The sequence below is a fragment of the Convolutriloba macropyga genome, chromosome 3 (assembly GCF_964194025.1).
Source record: "Convolutriloba macropyga chromosome 3, txConMacr16.3, whole genome shotgun sequence".
Lineage (NCBI taxonomy): Eukaryota > Metazoa > Xenacoelomorpha > Acoela > Convolutidae > Convolutriloba > Convolutriloba macropyga.
The window spans coordinates 35,240,774-35,248,322 of NC_134470.1; positions in this window are offsets into that span (position 1 = coordinate 35,240,774).

Here is a 7,549-nt window from a genome sequence, read left to right on the forward strand (position 1 = left end):
AAAATATCAGAACTAAAAACACAAGAAGGCAAATTATACTTCAGTAAAATTGACCTCAAATACGCATACAGCCAATTACCTCTCCACCCAGACACACAGAAACACTGCAACTTTAATATACAAGGAGGCAACGTTACAGGCACATACAAATTTTTAAATCGATTTTACGGACTAACAGACCTCCCGGCAGTTTTTCAAAAAAATGATGGACACAACATTAGATGGACTAGATTCAACGAACGCATTTTTAGATGATATAATAATAATAACAAAAGGCACAATAGAAAAACACGAAGAAGAAATTGACAAAACACTAAACAGACTAAATGAAGAAAACCTGGCAATAAGTCTACACAAATGCTAATTTGGTCTGAACGAAATTATATGGTTGGGATAAAAAGTAAATGCGGAAAGAATAAAACCAACCAAACGAAAAACAGACGCAATTATCCAACTGGAAAATTCTAAAACACTAAAACAACTACGATCATTTATGGGCAGCATTCACCACTTAATAAAATTCATACCAAACTTGGCAACATTATCAGCACCAATCAGACAACTGCTTTCATCGTCAGCATCTAAGAAAAAACTAGAATGGAACGAAAAACACTCAGCCGCATTCAAAAACATAAAAAACGCAATTCGGAACATAAAAGAACAAAAACATTTTAATATCAACAACGAAACGCGAGTAAAGTGCGACGCAAGCAAAGAAGGACTAGGAGCATGCTTAGAACAAAAAGAGAACAACAATTGGCATCCTATTGCATATGCCAGTAGGTTCCTTAACAAAAATGAACAAAGATACAGTATAAATGAACTCGAACTATTAGGGGTCGTCTGGTCGCTAGAACACTTCAAATATTACCTATTTGGATCACACTTCACCCTCCAAACTGATCACCAAGCATTATTATCAGCCTTAAAAAATAATAGAGGAAATAAAACATATCAAAGCCGACTAACAAGGTGGGTCGACAGACTATTACCATTCCATTTTAAAGTAGAACACATCGCATGAAAAGACATGGGCTTCGCAGACTATTTAAGCCGCCATCAGAATTCACCACCAACTGGTGAAAACATGAACGAAAATCATGTAATTAACATAATAACAGCATTAAAATATACTCTATTCACCAAACAGAGAAAATCAGCCAATCAGAAAGCGCGCCGAAAAAGCGCACAGAATGACGTCAAAAACCATTCCAATTGGAGCGAACAAAAGCAACGCACTTTTTTCCACTTTCAAGCTAACAGACAGTCGCTATCTATTACGCCTTCGTCAACAACAAATTTCCAAATTAACAATTCAACACAGCCTAAACTTTATCAATTTAAACAAAACATTCATTATTTATCCAAAAGTACACATAACAACACGAAAAAGATCACAGTTAGACACACACACAATACCAATAACAAGAAAACACAGAGCAACCAACAAAAAGAAGATGGATTCACCAACTGGTAGAACATCAAACAACACAAACACAATAGCAACACAGACCGAGGACACAAACAATACAGGACAGGGACGAAACCCACTCAATTCAAAACAACACTTTAGCCCATTCGCAGAGATACATTACGAGGAATTCCCAAACTACCTCAAGAACTTAAACAAAGTCCTAGGAGAAGAATTCATAGCAGAGGCCACAAGATCGGATCCTCAAAGCCGGAGCTTATTACAAATTATACAGGACAAAGATTGGACGACATTAAAACACTTCAGCCGCTACTGGCACTCTCTAAAACGAGACCTAGGAGTAACGCAATCCGGATGCATCCTATACGATGGCAAGTTATTCATACCGACCCAGCTACGCAAACCCATCATGAACGCAATACACAGGAAACATCCAGGACAAACAGGGATGATGCATCTCGCGAATTTAATTTGGTTCCCACGCATAGACAGGGAAATCGATACGCTCACTCAAAATTGCTAACCATGCATCAAGATAGGTAAGAACTTAAAACCACTAATCCCCAAAAACAAAACGTCAGAACTTCCATCATTAATGGAAACAAATGAAGAAGTCCAAATGGACTTTGCTGGCCCAATAATAGACGAACAACACAAAGAATCGTAACTATTAGCATCTGTAGAAAGACACTCTAGGTACCCTCACGTTAAAGTTTATCATAATTGCGACGCGGAAACCGCCATCGAAAATCTCAACCAATATATAAAATTCCACGGAATACCCAGAAACATAAGGTGCGATCAAGCACAAGCGTTCAAATCAAGACAATTTGAAATATATTGTAAAAACAATTACATAAAACTAATACTAGCTCCAATCGGGGACCAAGGAGCCACAGGAATGATAGAGCGCCTAATCCAAACAATCAAAAGACGCCTATCAGTACTAAACAATGACACCAATTGGTCTTAAGTAACACTCGCTGACAAAGTAGCAGAAATATTACAAGAAATAAAGTTAATCCCTAACACAACAACCAAAAAAACACCATACACAGCACACTTTGGCAGAAAAATCAACACACAACTTTCAAACATAACCACAAAACCATCACAAAACAACTTGACATACAAAGACATAAAAATTTTTTACTTAGACAAGAAGAGAGGGCTCAAAAAGCCAATGTTGAACGCAGAATTCATCTAGAACATCGAGACTGATTCGGAACCAGAGCTAGACATCAGATTCAACGAAGACATCCCCGATGAAGATTCTGCATCCGACAACGCCACCCTACAGAACGTCAAGAAAAAGGCAGTGAAACGTAAGCACACATCACCTATAAAAATTATACCTGATAAACTAATGTTAACATTCGGAGATAAAACAACAACAATCATTAACACAAGAAAACAAGTAGCACGAAAAACACTCGCGCGTAGATCGAATGAACCTCGAGGCACACTTAAACCATTATGGAACATAATACCAGGTGGTACAATTACAAACTACACTCCAACAACAATAACACTAGACACACACAATCGCAAAAACACAGTAATCAGAAAAAACAACCTAGCTATCGTTAACGAAACAAAACCTAGATTGATACACTTTGTATCATGTAAAACCGTACGAGAATACAAAAGAACTTAAGAAAAAAATAAAAGAATTTTTGTTAACAGAAAAGAAGAACAACGAGAAGACTCACCCTAAAGAGCAACAAAACGAGTGCATCCCCGGATCATCAACCCAAATGGACCAACCCGGCCCAAGCGAAACACAATGGACTCATCCAGTCAAGAACCCCAAGCAACCACAAAGAAAAGGGAAGGCCCCAACCGAACGCACACATAAACTCAACAAAGATTTCGACCAACGCTCAAAGGAGGCAGCCCTCGCTCAATCAAAGCTTGAAAAGGCAAGGCAACGACAAAAAGACAAAGTAAACTCACCACGCATCTAACTGGATACCAAACGGCTACACAAGGACAAATCAATAGAAGTAATCAACCTTGCCTCAGACTCGTCCAAAGGAAGTCCATTGCAATTCTTCACTTCCGACAACCCCAATGCATTCATGTACGCACCGCCAAACAACAGAGACAACAGCCCAACGAAAAGAGACGCAAAAATCGACAAGATTATAAGAAGAATCACCAACTCACCCAAGAAGACACCAGTAGAATCCGAAATTGAACATATCATAACAATCAACCCAGCATCAACATCAACACCAATTGGAAACAACACAAAGACACTACAACACATCGACAACAAACAAACACCACAACCAACGGGTAATGATAACAAGGACACATCACAACAGGTCATCGAAAAACAAACAACGAAACCAGCTGGCTCAGACAACACCTTACAACAACACAACAACATACAACAGGTCTCGACACTACCAAACGACAACACACAGACACTTCAGCAAATAAACAAAGAACTAACAAAACAACCAGAGGAACGTCAAGACACGAACACGGAAAGAGAAAACATAAACAGGGAGGATCAAGAGGACGATTATTCAGGAACAAGCTCCATATCATCACTAAACACTGCGGACATAGAAGTGCTGAACAAGATTTTTGACTAAATCAAAAATCAAAGACGAGGGGAAGTGTGGTGGACGGATCCACCCGGAGAGCCTGTAACCAACTATCTTACCTAAATAATATGAACACTGATAAACTATATTACATATATATATATATATATATATATATATATATATTCCTTATGGAACGAACTCTTACTCTTTTGTGGATATGATAGATTGATCAGTATCACCAATAGGTGACAACGTATTGTACGCTTGAGTGACAGCTTTGTTAAACATTCATTATAAAGTGCCAACTGGTACTTCGTCTAAATCACGCAGAGCGTGAAAGCTGAAGCGCAGATTTGCCTTTAGTAAATTGAAAGATAGTTGCTAACTCAAGTTTCGCACTTGCTCTTTTGTGATCAACCTTATCCAATACGACAGTATCCATTGTATTCAAACAAGTATTTTCATCGGTTAAGATGTGCAACTGTTGTTATCGCAACGATAGTTGGTGAAAAACCGAGTAACTTTTATTTTACCAAAATCTTCAAAAATGCTAGGTAAGAACAATTGCTCTTGAATATCCTTTTTAGTAATGTTTCTAATAAATGAATGAACTGAACACATACGAAAAACAACGAATAGCTTTACAATGCGAATAGTTGTTTTTCCCGAGTACATACACTCGCAACTCTTTCTCGCAACTCTTTTTCAACCCAATGATCTAAAATTTTGATTTTAAGCGTTAAGTTATAAGTTATTTTCCTTACAGTTAGCTCAGCTACCTCAAAATTGGACTTACCCGTAACTGCTATCCACAAACAGAAAGTTTGCAACAACTCGGATACTAGTGGCAGATTTTGTTGCTATTATTTGCAATCAGTAACTATTATCCGTGATTTTTTTTACCAAATTGACAAATCAACGTAACTACTTTCCCATATTTTACAGTAACAACTTTCTGCAAAAAGAATATAATAATTTTTTGAGAATACATAGTCACTACTTTCTTTCCACGATTAACGCATTGAATCAACGGGCCCAGTTAACGCGTCAACTTTTTCCTTGAGTAGTTTTCCCATGCATTTAGTTGTCTTTCGTTAATTTTTGATTAATATCATAGAAAAATTCTTAGTCCGTCTCTCCTCTCGCCACGATTTTCACTCTCCTCAAACGAGTAATCAAATGCAAGGCACGTTAGTTCGAGGCGCCTTAAATCAAATGAGGATTGTCTTAACACAGAATCTGGTTACATTATTTTGCAAAAAGAAGTTATACGATTTTCCGAAATTTGCAATGTTCGTAACTGAAATCCAATCTGATCGTCGGTACTGTTTGGTTTGCCAAGTAATGAGAACAAAACACAAGGCTAAAGTAAATTCATCAAAACTGTTTATAATTCTGCACACAAACTGACTTGTCGGACTTCCAAGAGTCTCTTTTCGGTATAAAAACTATCAGAGAAGCTTAAAGATTGAACAAAGCATATTATTGTTCCGACCCACTTTAGTGGGGGAGGAACTATATACTCAAATGGGTTTTTTTTCAGACAGTTTTGGCCGACTGATATAATCATGGTAGCGAGTTGTGAGTGGTATCATTAAAAAAACCCGTCCAGCGTAGAATAAGGAATTAAAAAGATTTATTCAATTTTTGCTTTTTATAGGGAGTTATCGAGTTTTAACGTTTTGTGAATATTAGATGTAACACAGCTGTTTTATTCAATTTTTGCTTTTTATAGGGAGTTATCGAGTTTTAACGTTTTGTGAATATTAGAGGTAACACAGCTGTTTTATTCACATTTTCGTCAATTTTGCTAAAATGTTTGAATTGTTAACTGTAGTGTTGTCATTTTTATCTCTAAAGATAGATGAGGACAGCTGAACTATTCAATCCGAGTTTTTTTTTTGTTCGATCCCTTAATTTTTTTCGTCAAAAAATAGGACTTTGTTGCCAATAATGGGACCAAATTTGCTTTTTTAGCCCACCTGCCTTAACTTTGCCGGAAGAAGACACCTTAAAACTGCGGCCATATTCTTCTTAAGCTCAAAAAAGAGCTAGTTGTACTCCCGCTGGCTTTAAGCGTCTTCTGAATTTATAAATTTGAGAGTTTTTTTGCAAATTTAAACTCGATAATTGTACAAAATGCTTTATTTATTTTTGACAAACTTGAAAATTTTGTTTTAAAATTGATCTATTTTGCAATTGAACAATTGAGTGTATTGTTAGACGAGCAGCAACTTCTTGAGTTTTGCTCTCAATTGTTGTAACTTTTTGTAGACCAATAACTTTGTGTCCCCAATCAACGAACCAGTTAACTTTTTAGGAGGTAATAGCGCACTTAGACAGTTCTTTCAGATGTTATCTAAGGTCTGTTATGGCTTTGAATATATTTGTTTAAAGGAAAAATCGATTCCATTTTGAACTTTGCCACTTTTCTCATTTGTCTCAACTTCGGGCGCAGTGTCAGAAAAAACAGACGGAAGCCAATTTCCTGTGACTTGTAAATTAGTCTCGGTAGCGGTTCTGTATTCAACTAATGGTTTCTTTATTTGAATACTACGCGTTTTCAACTTTTTTTTTTAGCATAATAGCATATTTTATGAGTCCATTTTGTTTCCTTGTCGAATCATCACATTACTGACAGGTCCAATCGAAGGAAAGGATAATAGGAAAAATGCACAATGCTGGAAAGAGGCGTATCTGGATATGTTAACTGTTTTTGTTGAATAGTTTACGCTTTTTGGGCTGAGAGAAAGTTATCTCGCAAAATTTTGTGGATTTTTTGTTTTTGCCTATAATTGTCTGCTTTTTTGTTGTTGTTCGCCATATACATGAAAATGGCAGGTCTCAATTGCTTCTCATGGACGTATAACTCAACCTAGTTAAAGATTTTAGTTTATAGCTGTTTGATTTAAAGACTTTCAAATTGAATTTAAGAAAAGACTTTCAAATTAAATTTAAGAAAATTTAAGAAAAATTTTTTTCAACTGTCATTTTGCTTTCATTTTCGTCACCATGTAACCCAATCTCACTAATTAGAAGTCTCAATTACTTTTGTTCGTTCACAATTTTTTCCCGCTGGGTTATACTTTGTGACTGATTGCTTCGACGGTTTAGTTTTGTAAAAAGTTTCCAAGATTTCTATACTGTTCAATTTTTGGGTTTTTTGTTGTCATGTCTACACAGTCCTTTTATGCGGAAAACTTATTGATGTTAAAATAAGGAGAAAGTGATGATTTACAGTTCTTGCTAATATAGTACCTTGAACGATGTGGTGTCATAAAATTGTTTGTGAAGTTTTGGCTTCTCCCTGTATTTTTTTAATTTTTTAGTTTGATGACTTAGTCGCATTAATAACAGTCCTATTTGGCCTCCTGCGGTGTTTAACTTAATTCATCGCATTTGTTGAAATCTTTAGTCTGCTATGATTTATGAAAAAATTTGTGTTTGCAAACAAATTTGGGTTTTGAGCTTCATCATTTCTTTAAATAGTTTCTCGGCCGATTTGCAGCTCAGTCTCTGTAAGCACAGGTCACAACCCGTTTCTAGTGAGCTATAA